Source organism: Lycorma delicatula, chromosome 4 (genome assembly GCF_047948215.1).
Source record: "Lycorma delicatula isolate Av1 chromosome 4, ASM4794821v1, whole genome shotgun sequence".
Lineage (NCBI taxonomy): Eukaryota > Metazoa > Arthropoda > Insecta > Hemiptera > Fulgoridae > Lycorma > Lycorma delicatula.
Genome location: NC_134458.1, coordinates 64,559,221 through 64,572,765, shown reverse-complemented (window position 1 = coordinate 64,572,765; position 13,545 = coordinate 64,559,221). Strand labels below are relative to the sequence as shown.

General features: G+C 28.2%; 1 protein-coding gene across 6 annotated transcripts in view; it reads right to left on the bottom strand.

The window, feature by feature from the left end:
* The window catches only part of LOC142323477 (paired amphipathic helix protein Sin3a-like), a 100,108-nt gene extending 87,682 nt beyond the window's left edge, over positions 1-12,426 (bottom strand). For 4 of the 6 annotated variants that reach the window (XM_075363169.1, XM_075363178.1, XM_075363176.1 and 1 more), the window contains exon 1: positions 10,115-10,726. The gene's annotated coding sequence lies outside the window, so the exon portion shown is untranslated. The other 2 variants (XM_075363172.1, XM_075363175.1) reach the window with 2 other exon arrangements.
* Between the last annotated feature and the right edge of the window lie 1,119 nt (positions 12,427-13,545).

Below are 13,545 nucleotides of genomic sequence, written 5' to 3'. Positions count from 1 at the left end.
GTCATCATAACTGAGATTGTGCACAGCATGTAATACAGAAAACTTTGTGAAAATTTTTTCATCATTCAGCAAGCAAATCTGTACACTAGTATTTTAATATCAGCTACACTAGCTGTTGTTAAAACCATATACAACAAAGTACCAGAAGAACATGTTTCATAAATAACATTTAATATAATTTATTAAATTAAATTACACTTCAAAATTACTCTTTTAAAATAGGTATTACACGAACTGATGGCCTTCTTACAGGCTCACCTATTTAGCATCCTAGCAGAAATCTTTCTGTAACACATATTACACATTCTCTTACAAACAAAAGTGCACATAAAATATTTCACTTAGATAAAAAAAAATCACAACATTATTGGTTTAGATTAAAGACAAATACAGAAGGAACACTAGTCTCCAATTTTTTAAGGTAGTTTTGAACAATTTTTAACATACATAAGACATGCAACAATAAACTGAATTATGGCAGAACATAAATACAATAAACAAATTTCCTTAATCTAAAGTAAATAAAATGCAATATCAAAATTTACTGAAAACCAACAACGGCAGACATACAAACAACCTGAACTCACATAAACTCTCAAGTTTTAGAATCATGATTTAGTCACACTAACCATCTGCGTCATCAGAAAATTATAAAGAAATCAACATCAGAAAGTTCTAACCAAATACCAAAATATCTGTTTGAATAAGATTTTTTTAATACATCCTTTATGGGTTGTCTTCATAAAATATGAAAAATAATTGGTTTTAGGGTCAGATAAATCAATTTAGTCCTGGGGGACTCTTTTTACACTCATATCTACATATTTAGAGGCAAAAAGATATTTTTTTATACTTACAGACCATGATTAATTTTATACATCAAATACTAAACACTAAGGCCCAAAAATTCAAAACTATCTCATTTAACTGATCATTAATTAATAATTTTTTTTAGTTTTCTTTTAATTAATTTCTGCACAACTGTTTTGAAGAGAAGTGCTGCTACTATTAACATGTTAAAACTGTTATATGAATGAGTTACAAGTTGCATAATTGGTTCATGTTAGAGGAAACTGTTCTTCCTACTGTTGATGTTAACGTGAAGATCATATAAAAATAATTATATTTTTTATTTATTTCAATATAGATAAATTTTATTGTTTTAGTATATATAATTTTAGTCATTTGTCATTAAAAAAATAAAATGCATAACTTTGATGATAATCAATTTTTTCATTTTACAGCTTACTGATAAATCAGTTTTTAACAGTGAATGTAAAAATGAATTATCTTGAAAAATGTTATTTATTTTGTTAACAGCAAACACTCAAAATTATAAATATTAAAATAATTAAAAAATAAAACTACAAGATATCACTACGGTCTTAAAAGCTCAACCATAAATCATCCTTTTCTACAACAGTAATCAAAATTAAATGTTTATATTTTTTAAAGTGATCTTTGTGACAAATACTGTAAGCAAAACTATTTATATTTTCATGTATAATTGTGTCTGCTTTTAAAAAATTAAAATACACACTCTTAAAACGCCACCTAATTTTTTTAATTGAAATCTCCTACTAAAAAAGATTTTACTTCTATCTAATAATTGCATAAAGACTATGGTAATGTTTACTGCTGCATGCAGGTGGAGGATGAAAATAGTCATTCACTCACAGACAGAAGAGAAACTATGACAAGACTTTGACATAAATGTGAAAAGATGCTTAAGTCCACTTATAAAATACAAAGCATTTCAATACTCTCCGTAGCTTGTTCAGAGAGATTTATGCAAAATTTGACCTGAGTACAAGGTTGAAATTTATCACCCTCTGCAGACCAGTGTTACAGGAAGTAATGAAATTAGCACAATTTCAGTCAGTAAGCACTACTGACTGAACAGATTTACACAGCATGTTGTAATGATCTTCAATGTGCTACGTGGTTTCATTAAAAAGTACAATTGCAGTGACAAAATTCAAAAACAATCTATACCATCTTGTAAATAATTTTAATAATGAATCTGAACTTCTCTTGCCTTTGCCTGCTAACCGGTGGTGCACTTACAAATTTCAAAACCCTCTTACCAGAAAATCTAATATCAGGCTAAATAAATGTAAATGATTATACAAATTAAATGTGCAAGAAACAAATGATAATGACTCAAAATAAATGATAATACATATAATCTGACTGTTGTAACAGCCTTCATCTATTTTACTTTCAAAATAGGACAGAAAATTTTACATAAATTCATACATACATAGACTATTACATTTTTCATTTTGGCTTTATTATAATCAATAACACATTCAGTATACCAGTAGTAAACAAACTGCTGTAGTACCACGTGTGTGGCTGCAAACAATGTAATGTTGAACCACATTATGCATCATTATCTAACAACATTAATGACTAACAAATAAAGTTTTCTAAAACATAATGCATAATACCATGTGTCATTATAATGAAGTTAAAAAAAAATCTGCATTATGGTAGGTTTTTAATTTTTATCTGTATGACTCATGATTTCGATTTCAAATTTTACAAGAAAAACAATGGTGAAACCTGTTTTTCTATTAATGCCTTCATTATTGAGTTATAAACATTCAAAGTTGCAATGACAGAAAAATTGTGTTAATAATAAAACAAGATAAAACGTGCTGCATGAGCAATTTTATTTTATTTTACATTCATAATGCATACAATAATGAACTTTAAATAGTGCTATAATACTAATGATAATAATAAACAATAACTAATAAATAACAAAACAACAACAAATTAAATGGCTATATCAACTGATATTTGTTGTTTATCGTAAATAAAACAGATCAAGCGGAAATATTTACTTAAAAAATATATTAGAAATTTAGTTGAGTAAATCAACTGCTAATTTACAACAATGCAGTTTGTATTAGATTGAAACAATGTAACTTATTAACTTCTCATTTCACCTTTTTACTTCAACATACTTGTAATGGTACAATTTGATAGTGTAGTAAAAATTAAGTTGTAGGCCTAGCAGTTCAAATTTGTTTTTGAGTGAAGGTTTTATTATTAGTTTCCTTGTCAATTTACTTAATTCTATTAAATATTAAGTCTTCAAGTGAAACAGAAAGAATAACTGTTTTGATGATGTACGGGTATGGTGACCAAGTTCGGCCTTTACAAGAGGCATGTTATTTATTAAAAAAAAGATTTCCAAAGAGAGAACTGATAAGTAAATCAAATGTGATCAAGACAGTACAGTGATTTGAAGAACCTGTACAGTAAATAATCGTCCTCACACTGGTAGATCAAGAACTGCAACAACTGATGCAAAATCATTAGATATATTGCAGACCTTTGTTGAAGACCCTCATTCATCGATTTGGTAAGCTGTTGTCAAACATGACATGTTATTTTACAGTTCAAAAAAATTCTTAAAACAAATAAATTTCACAAGAACTTTCGGAAGATGATTTTGACTGCTGAGTTGAGTATTGTGATATTATAATACAAAAATTAGACAAAGATTTTCTAATTTAATAATATTTACTGATGAAGCGACTTTTATGTTAAATGGCCATGTGAATAAGCAAAACTGTCGATATTGGAGAGATAATAATCCCAGATGGATGTTGGAAGCATCAGAAAGTAAATGTTTGGGCGGGAATCATTGGTCATTATATTGTAGGGCCTTTTATTTTAGATGATAATCTTACAAGAGATGCTTACTGCAATCTGTTAGCAGATAGGATTTTACCAAATATCCAGGAAAATTTTGGACAAGAATTAAATAACGTATGGTTTCAGCAAGATGGGGCACCAACTCATTACTATCTAAGGGCATGGCAAATTTTAAATGAACAATTTCAAAATCACTGGATAGGTCATAGAGGCCAGGTTCCCAGACCTATCTCCTCTGGATTTCTTTTTTTGAAACATAATTTTTACAAAACAAAACCTGCAGACATTGATGAATTGAAAAGAAGAATAATTGACGAATCTGCTTGAGTACCACCAGACATGATACAAGTTATAGATTTATATTACTTGAGGTTAGCACACTGCCAAGCTGTAGAGGGGAAGTATTTTGAATATTATGCTTTCAAAATTTATTTCATTTGTAATATACAATCAAAAACATTTATTTAAAATTTTAAAATAGATATTGTAATATTTAAAGTAAATCAGTAAAGTATATCAGTTGATATAGCTGTTGTAGTTGATGTGTTGTTAATTATTAGTTATTGTTTATTATTTTCAATATTATAGCACTGTTTAAAGTTCGTTACTGTATTGTAAAATGCAATAAAATTGTTCATGCAGCGCATTTTACCTGTTTTTATTGTTAACATGATTTTTCTATCATTGCAACTTTGATTGCTTATAACTTGATAATGAAGGCATTAACAGTGATCCACTTTCCTACTTAAAAAAAATATTAAGTTTGTTTCAATGTAGCAAATCCAAGACAGCAAACAAAAATTAAAAACTCACCATAATACAGATTTTTTTAAAAACTATGTAGAAAAACTTCTCAAAATACCTCTCAGATATGTAGTACAAAACTGTTTACATACCTAAATATCACCCTGTGTGTGTGTATATATATATATATATATATATATACATACACACACAACACAAAGATGAAAATTTTGTCAAAACACTTAAGTTTAAGCATAATAAATTATTATGTATTTCTGTTCAGATAACATTTTAAGATACTCAGTTTAATACTTCTTAACATGACATCATATAACAACTATAACTTAACATCAACATAACCGTACATACAATTATGTTATGTGTACAGGGGGTGTGAACAAGGTGAATTACCCAATCTTCCACCAGGCACCAGTTCTTATTTACTTCCCATAAAGGAAACCTCAATTAAAATTAAAAAAAGATTTTCGGGAAGTTTTTTTAAAACCTTTCTACCTAAATTCTTGACACCGGAAATTTTTTATTAAAAATACATCTCCAACATGCAAGTAAAGATCTAAAAAACTGCTCCCACAAAAAGATGTAATCCTTTTCCTAAAATGAAACTCCTACCTTTGTTCCCCATTTAGAATTTAAAAAAAATATAAACAAACATTGATCAAAATTCTGTTTGCTTCAATTTTTCACTGCTTGAATTTTTTCTCTAAAATGGATCTTTAGATAGTAAATAATGAAAACAGTTTTTTTAAGTAAAAGGACAGTTGTTTCAATGTTCTTTTTTGTTGAAATTTACTGCTAAAATACACTGAGAAAATATTTATCATGACTAGTAAATGTGAAAAAAAGTAATTTTTCTGAAGAGTAGAAAGCTTGTTAAATATTTCACTTAAAAAACAGGATACTTAATGATTTTAATTTTTTGGCAAGAGGTTTTTTTGCTAAGATTTTTATCATGTAAATCACTAAGTCCGATTAAAATAGTTTGTCATAACTTTAGTTAATCAAGCTTTTACCAATTATGCACAAACCAGTACAAACAGAAAACAAATGAATCAAAATACTAGGCAAAAATTAAAAAGTAGGTGGAAGTGGTTAGGACCTGACATGGGCTTTCATGCCAAGGAGTAAATAAGTAAATTGAATAATGGGCTTGAGCTTCATAAATATATTTAATTTAATATAAAATAGAAAAAAATGCATTTCAGAAATTTACTGACAAAGTTTTAATTTTTAAATAAATCCTACTGGTAGAATTAAATTATTATAAATATATATATATATTTTTTATAATAGCTATTTGCTGCTTAATTATCCTAGATACTGTAAATAATTTCATGGTAACAACTCATCAGACTCGCACAAAAATGTTTTGTTTATTAAATACATATCACAGACAATTTAATTTTTTTGAAATAATTAAGTGGTGCATCCACTGTCTAACTTGATTTAACAGCCGTAACTATTTTAATTTATGAAGTGTTTCTAATATAAGATTTAAAACGTTTTATTTAAATTTAATAGACATTCAGTGAAGTGGAATACTTTTAATAAACTGCTGTAGTACCACGTGTGTGGCTGCAAACAATGTAATGCTGAACCACATTATGCATCATTATCTAATAACATTAATGACTAACAAATAAAGTTTTCTAAAACATAACATACCATTAAACCTGAACAAAATTATATGTTGTCTACAGATCATACTTGCACAGAAAAATTATATCACCTGCCCAACTAAAAAAATGTAAACAATAAAAATGTTTATTTATCCAATATCTCAAGAGCAGATTATTTGACTTTGATAAAACTCAAATAAATTAAAACTTAATTATCTTACACTTAATTACAAGCACCATGGACACAATTCTTCTATGGAACATGATTCTGTCAGCAACTCAAAACATTATGTGAACAATAAGCACGCAAAATGAGAAATATTATCAGTTAAACCCACACTTCTCATCTAAGTTATCTGGTTAAATTTTTGCTTAAACCCAACCTTGAAGTTTATTACACATAAAAGAGTAATAGAATCACTTGGATAAGTTTTTTAGTTTAAGGTTAAGATCTGTAAATATATATGCAGACATTCTAATTAAAATATAAAATTTAATAGTCCACAAAAGGAAGGAGAATAAGGACACAGTCCTGCATGGGATCAGATGATGCAAAAGGATGTTTTAAAATCCATTAAAGCTCAAAATATAACCCAGATAAGTCATTTTAAAAGGATGTATACAAGGATTCTGAAGGCAATAACGACACAAAAAACTAAATTTCAGACAAAACAGTAACTACATTCTTTAAAACCTGATGATTCTACAATAATAAGCAAATCTCAAATGTAGCTTCCTAGAGGTGAAAGAAGGAAGAAATGTTATGTTGTAAGGAAAAATGTTAAACAAACTGTTTTGGATGGTCACAAAAACTGATGTGGGTGCGGTTATACTGCTTATTGCTGACAATCACCAATGGCTAACGCAGCAGTTGATGCTAATTAAAAATAAATAAGTAAAATAAGGCAGATATTTCAAGAAGAAGGCATACAGACAGAAATTTTGAGATATACTGGGAAATCTGGTGGAAGAGGATGGGGAGGAATGACAACAGCCAAGGTAACATAAAGAAACATCAAGGAATTGGGGTTTATAGAACAAAGTAAGCTTTGTTCTAACTCTTAAACGACTTAATCTTACTGTTATATTCAAATTATATATCAGAATTCTCAGTATAAATCGACTACTTATGACTTGTCAAATACAACTTAATCTTCCCCCACTAAAATTTGGATGTTCAATAGTATAAATTGCCTATTTACAACAAATCTAAATTTTACGGAAAATCTAGAAACAAGACAATAATATTTTTTTATGATAAAATATTATTAATAGGTTAATCTGCACTTTAGCACAAACTATTTTTTGTTTATTCTAAAACTAACTGTATAAAGAACTGTAGCATTATTTTGACTTATTGAATACACAATATTTTTTACGTTTAACATGTATCCCTTATACATTATCAAACAGGAGAATGTACCACAATGAATTCTGCAGCCAGAAGCAAACATTCAAACAGTAGTAAAATTACTGGCTACTATAAATTACATAAAGTAGAACACATGTGATTCCACTCACCTCAATAAAAATTACTTTAATGAACTTACAAACTAAAAATATATTCAACTAAAAAATAAAAATAACAATAATTTTTCCCCCACCATTTTTTAATAATGGCACTTTTTGACAATTTTTACTTTGATATTTAAAAGGTTATAAAAAACCTATACTTTAGACAAACTTTAAGAACTCTACTGTGATTCAAATTAATTTATCTTAGAATTATTTTTTTACCACAAATTAATTTCAGAGGAAATAAACTGAATGAATTGCTTTACATTTTTAATTTTATTTTATTTTACAAAACTATGGTCTTCATCATTCTGAACTTTTAACTTCGGTCCTAATTTGCTTCAAAATTCACCCTTCCATTAGAGGGTTTAGAGTACTACCAGGAGCTCATTACTATGAGCACATATGAGGGTCCTGATTGTAAAGACAACCGGGACCATGTGCACAATACACATTAAATATTTTTAATAACAAAAAAAAAAAATTAAAACCCTAAAATTTTTCAATCTTGGAAAAAATCAAGAAACTGAAACCAAATTACAACAGACTGAAAACAGTAATATGTCTTTCTAATTTTATAATGCAACACAATTTTGCCATACTAAACAATTAATTTCATTAAAAAAAATTCGAACTTGATTTAAATTCTAATAAATCCATTTTCACTGTTTGTAGCAAAGGATAAGAAATTACATAAAAAGATAATTCCATTTTTATCATAAATAGTTGAGACATAATTTATATTTTAAAGACGAGAGAAAGAGAGTTTTTCTTAATTATGTATTTCTTGCAAATGTTGAGAAAATAAGATAACAATTTTACTTGATTCATATGTGCCATAAAATAATAATTATAACAATGACTAAATGATAAAAATAAAATAATAAAAAATGATTCTTTACTTCTCAATTTTTAATTAAAAAAAACCAGCTGTACACATAAAATCATGAATAAACATCATATAATTAAAATTTAAACCTACCAAACATAATCTATATTCCATAATAACCTTATCACATAAAAAAACCCATATTAAAATAATAAATGGTAAAACTGTCTATTAACCGATATTTATAAAATTAAAGGTGTAACCTTGATGTACCAAAAGCCAACATAAAAAATGGATTTTTCTAAAATTTCATATATACACAAAAAATGGCAATGACAAATCTCTTATCTTAGTGATATGACTTCACTGACACAAAATTTTATTACATAAAAGAATCAAAATTAATGCCCCAAACCAAATTACATGCATAAAAAAGCTCATTAAATAATAAAAACAACTATATAAGAATATTATAGTTTATATATTCTTTATATTAAATATCATAATTGCTAAGAAACATTTTTTTCATAAACACAGAAAATTTCTAACTTTCTTCTTGACACTGGAGACTATTCTACCAGAATTTTCATTGCAGTATCTACATTAGTACCAGAGTTTTTGGTTTTTAGTCTATTTAATTCATACAGAAAGATATTATTTTTATCTCATGAATAATGTGTAATTATAAAAATTATGTTAAAAAAATACCTCATTATTAGCAGAATTCATTACAATTTAGAATACAGGCTTTTTCCATGCGTAATATAATAACAGGTTACATTACTACTGATAAATCTCCATTAACCCGATGAAGAATTTTCTATATTTATTATAATTGCTCTAAGTAATACAGACAAAAATAAATTTGTGCACAAAATTCTACAAACAGTATTTGGCTTCTTTTTTTTTATCCTGACTTCTACACCTGTATTTAAATCAGACAGAAGCAGCACAAAACAAAGTGAAGAAAATCAGAGTATAAAGAACAGTTTTGAAGACAAACCTTAATGTGGAGACATGCACATGAAATTAGTGGATATAAAGGTAAAAGTATAGGGCAAATGAATTAATGATATCAATTAAGACACAAGTGATACAAGAATAGCTTTTATGAAAATAATCTATAATTAATAGCAGTAATATATTTGAGGAGCAATTAGTTGTTTCTTAAACAATTTTCTAAGTTTGTATTTCAGAATATTCTTTCTATCTCCAACAAAGTACAACTAATTGAAATCTAATAGTTTAATTACAATTTCAATATATAGTTCTACAATCGATTCAAAACATTCATTTATGCAAAAATTCCCGGCAATTTAGACCAGTCTTTAAACATACAGAGCGTTGTTAAAGGATATGGGCACAACGTTCTGTATAAATGACAGAATACAATGACATATAAATGGTATTCTTTAATTTTTAAGGAAATCGGGATTGACTTCGTTATATATACACATGACTACATATCACAATCCAAATGAGTAATATTCCACGAATATAAAAGTGTAGGCTGTTAACTTGATCTAAACGTACGCAGACAACATAAAGACTAGAGAGGTTAGATTCACTAAGGTTACATATTTAAGTTTGCTAACAAATCCATCATTTCTTATTTAGCTTTATATACAACCATTAGGGCATCAGTTCAGTTATTATTTAACAATTTTAAAAGTTATAAATTTAATTCGATAGCTGCTTAGAAATAATGTGTTCATACCTTAAAAGTAAAGAAATCTGTTAATAACTACACGACCGATTAAGATATTTAATAAACAAAATTTTACAATACTACTCAAGGCTAATCGCGCGATTAAAAGGAACAATTTTTTTTCTTCAATAAACCTCAAAAACGCGAACATCCAGGGTATACCCCGACACAACACAGACACAAACTAACAAACTGTTTAAAAGCCCCTGAATGAGCATTACGACTTGGCTAGCAGACCAGTTTCCCCGGGCAGAGACAAACAATGGAGGGGAGTAACGAGAACGCTTCGCGCATGCCTTATTAAGTGGCACATTCTATAACGACTCCACGACGTAATTAGAATTTATACGGCGTAGGCGATTTGAGCAATGTTTATACTCGATAAGGCTAGAAAACAATTATAAAAAATACAATATTTTGTATCTTCCAAATTTATATTTTGGAAGGAAATTTTTTCGTACTGCCGTTTCTTAATATACATTACAGAGTTCAAGATATCATAAATCGATAATCCCTTCGGCGAATTCCTGTTCATATTTAGAAACACATAATCACTTAGCAGAATACTACATCAACATTATTTTTTTCTGATAAATTTTAAAATATGACTTTAGCACTGCCAAGTTATCAATACTAACGTGGTAAATTAAAATCACTAACAAAATTAAGTTCATTCCGAACTGATATCCAAGACATAACCTTTAGAATTTAAGATTCACCGTGCACAATACACATGAATATCATACTATAGTGGTTCTGTATCGTAGATATATAATACTGCTCACTTTACGTGGGTGTAACATGAAAAGAAATTAACGTTCGTCTGATAAAACCGCCGACAAAATCATAAAATTTGAAATTTATAACACTTTTATAAAAAACAATAAAATATGAGACGCGTATAAAGTCACTTTCAGAGTAATATAAACAAAACGTAATCATAATAGGGAAAGTGAGCAACACGAAAACAGGGAAAATATTTAGCTAGGGGCGAAAACAAATACAGCGCTTCCAATCAGACCTGCCACCTACTAATCTAACAGTAATCTTCTGAGTTGCCCCTTATGCTAATTTATGTGCAATCGGCGATAAATTAAACAATTAGAAAATAAATCAAACTGTACTTCTTCAAAACGATCAACGGGGTAGTTATTTTTATCAATCGGTGCCGTATTCTAAGACCACAATAAAAATTGATACGAAGTATACGATATGGCAACATCGCTTTTCCTCAGGCTGCGAATACCCCACTATCACTAAAATCGACCGATGTAAGGAGTAACCTACGGTAAACGGAATCAATAAACCGAAAAGCAAGCAATATTCATTCTTATGGCCAAAATATACAACGGCATAATATAAATCTCTTTTTAATTTATAATGTCGATAACGGAAAATGGTGTAACATGTCTCTTCTAACCAAATGCCATTAAAAGAAAAAAAAATTAGTTGGTACCAGCATAGCAATAAAATTGATATATTTACGTGTAACATTTTATGCATACTCGTAAATGAAAATTGCCAAACTGCCTTTGAAATGTAATTGTCTACGATTACGATTGGGTACAACCAAGAACATAACTTCATATCTGCCGAAAAATACAATTTGTTAAGTAACCAGTAAACAAGATGCATTCCATTTTTATCACGACTGTGTGGTACGTGAAAAATGAGTAAATAACTCATGGTTTATTACGAAATACATAACACAAATTCTTTAATAATAATCGAAATCATTGATAAGATAGCAATACACATATTAGAGCTGCTAAAAGTTAATGTAATGTAGTTGACGAGGAGTTCCTCAAATAGGTCAACTTAATTTTATTCTCAAATTTTGAAAGAAAATAATTGAAATATATCTAAAAAATCAATTCGTTAGTTATATAAAATAACTTACCTTTTTATGTCGTACTTCAAAATCCAGTCACGTTTAGATACACAAACAAGTAGAATAAAATTCACTAAAATGTCTAAATGGACAAGAGAAAAAAAAAATTAATTATAAGATACACACTACATTTGTATCTACCTTTAGCATATAAACCAGCATATATCAGTGCATCATCAGGTAACATAATTAATAAACTGAAAAGAAACTTGTACTTAGTCGGAACGGTAAAAGTTCGTGGAGAGGTAAACAAATATTAATTAGCTCGTTCAAAACTGTAACAGTTATACGAAAACCATTTCGCAAAGAAATAGAAAGCCAAAGGTAAATTTTATAACCATTAATCTATTTCAATGATGCGAACTTATTATGGATTGCTATGCACACCGATGACACCGGATATGAATAAAGCACCTCAGAAAATTCCATAACAACAACCGTGTAAAGCGTCAAGCGATAGCGTTGTGAGTTAAAGAAATGAGGGAAACAGTAGTTACAATTAATTCAATGGAGAGCGCTGCAATACGGACAACCATCTTCCATTTGTAATACCGGGAAATTTACATTTACTAGGTCTAACAGCCGACTTTAATGGCAGAATAATGTGTGAAAAAAGATTCGTTGCCATCAGATGAGCAGTATTAAAAGGCTGTTTGGAAAATACTATGTTTTACATAAATTACTGACTAGTGTAACTGATAAATTACATAAAGTGTAATTTATGTAACTAATCAGTTAATACTTCATGTATGATAATGATAAAATTAATGTAAACAATAATAATATATTTACATAGTGTACTTAAAATGTATGCTGTTCACTTACTATCTGTAGGTAATAGAACAAAAACCATTTATTTCATTTCTATGCAGTTTGCCAAAGATGTTGAGCAGTAAACAGAATAAAGAAGCGAGTACAGAAAAAATTATTGCATTGAAATAATTTCTCTTAAAATGCTAAAAGATGGAAATCAATATGCTAAGTTTGATAAAGTAAATGCAGAACTTCTACAAGTCTTGAATATCTAAATCTGACCAAGATTTTAAGTATGTACTATCATCATGATTTTTAATAGGCAGTATTGTTTTAATGGCAATCAACTCGAAGCAGTTAGGAAACCTAAAGGAATTTCTTAATCACTTGTAGACAGTATTTTGTTTTGAAAGCAGTAATATACAAGATCATTTAGTAAATTAACAAAACACTTGCTGATAATCACAGAAGCTTAGGAATGTATAAATTAAATTGAATGGTTGTGCTATGTATAAATAATATAAATAAGTACATAAACAACTAAATGTATTTATATGTAGTCTTGTGCTCTCAATTCAACAATGGACATTGAGAGATTACACACATTAAAATTCTTAAGAATAAACTATTTATTTATTCTTGAGTATCTTATTTACAAAATAAGTAAATAATGTGTCATAAACAATAATTCTGATTTTACAATAACTAATGAAGTGGAACTAGTGGGATTGCAATTATAAAATCAATAATGAACTTTATACAAGGATTATTTACAAAAGGTAACCAGTTTATATAC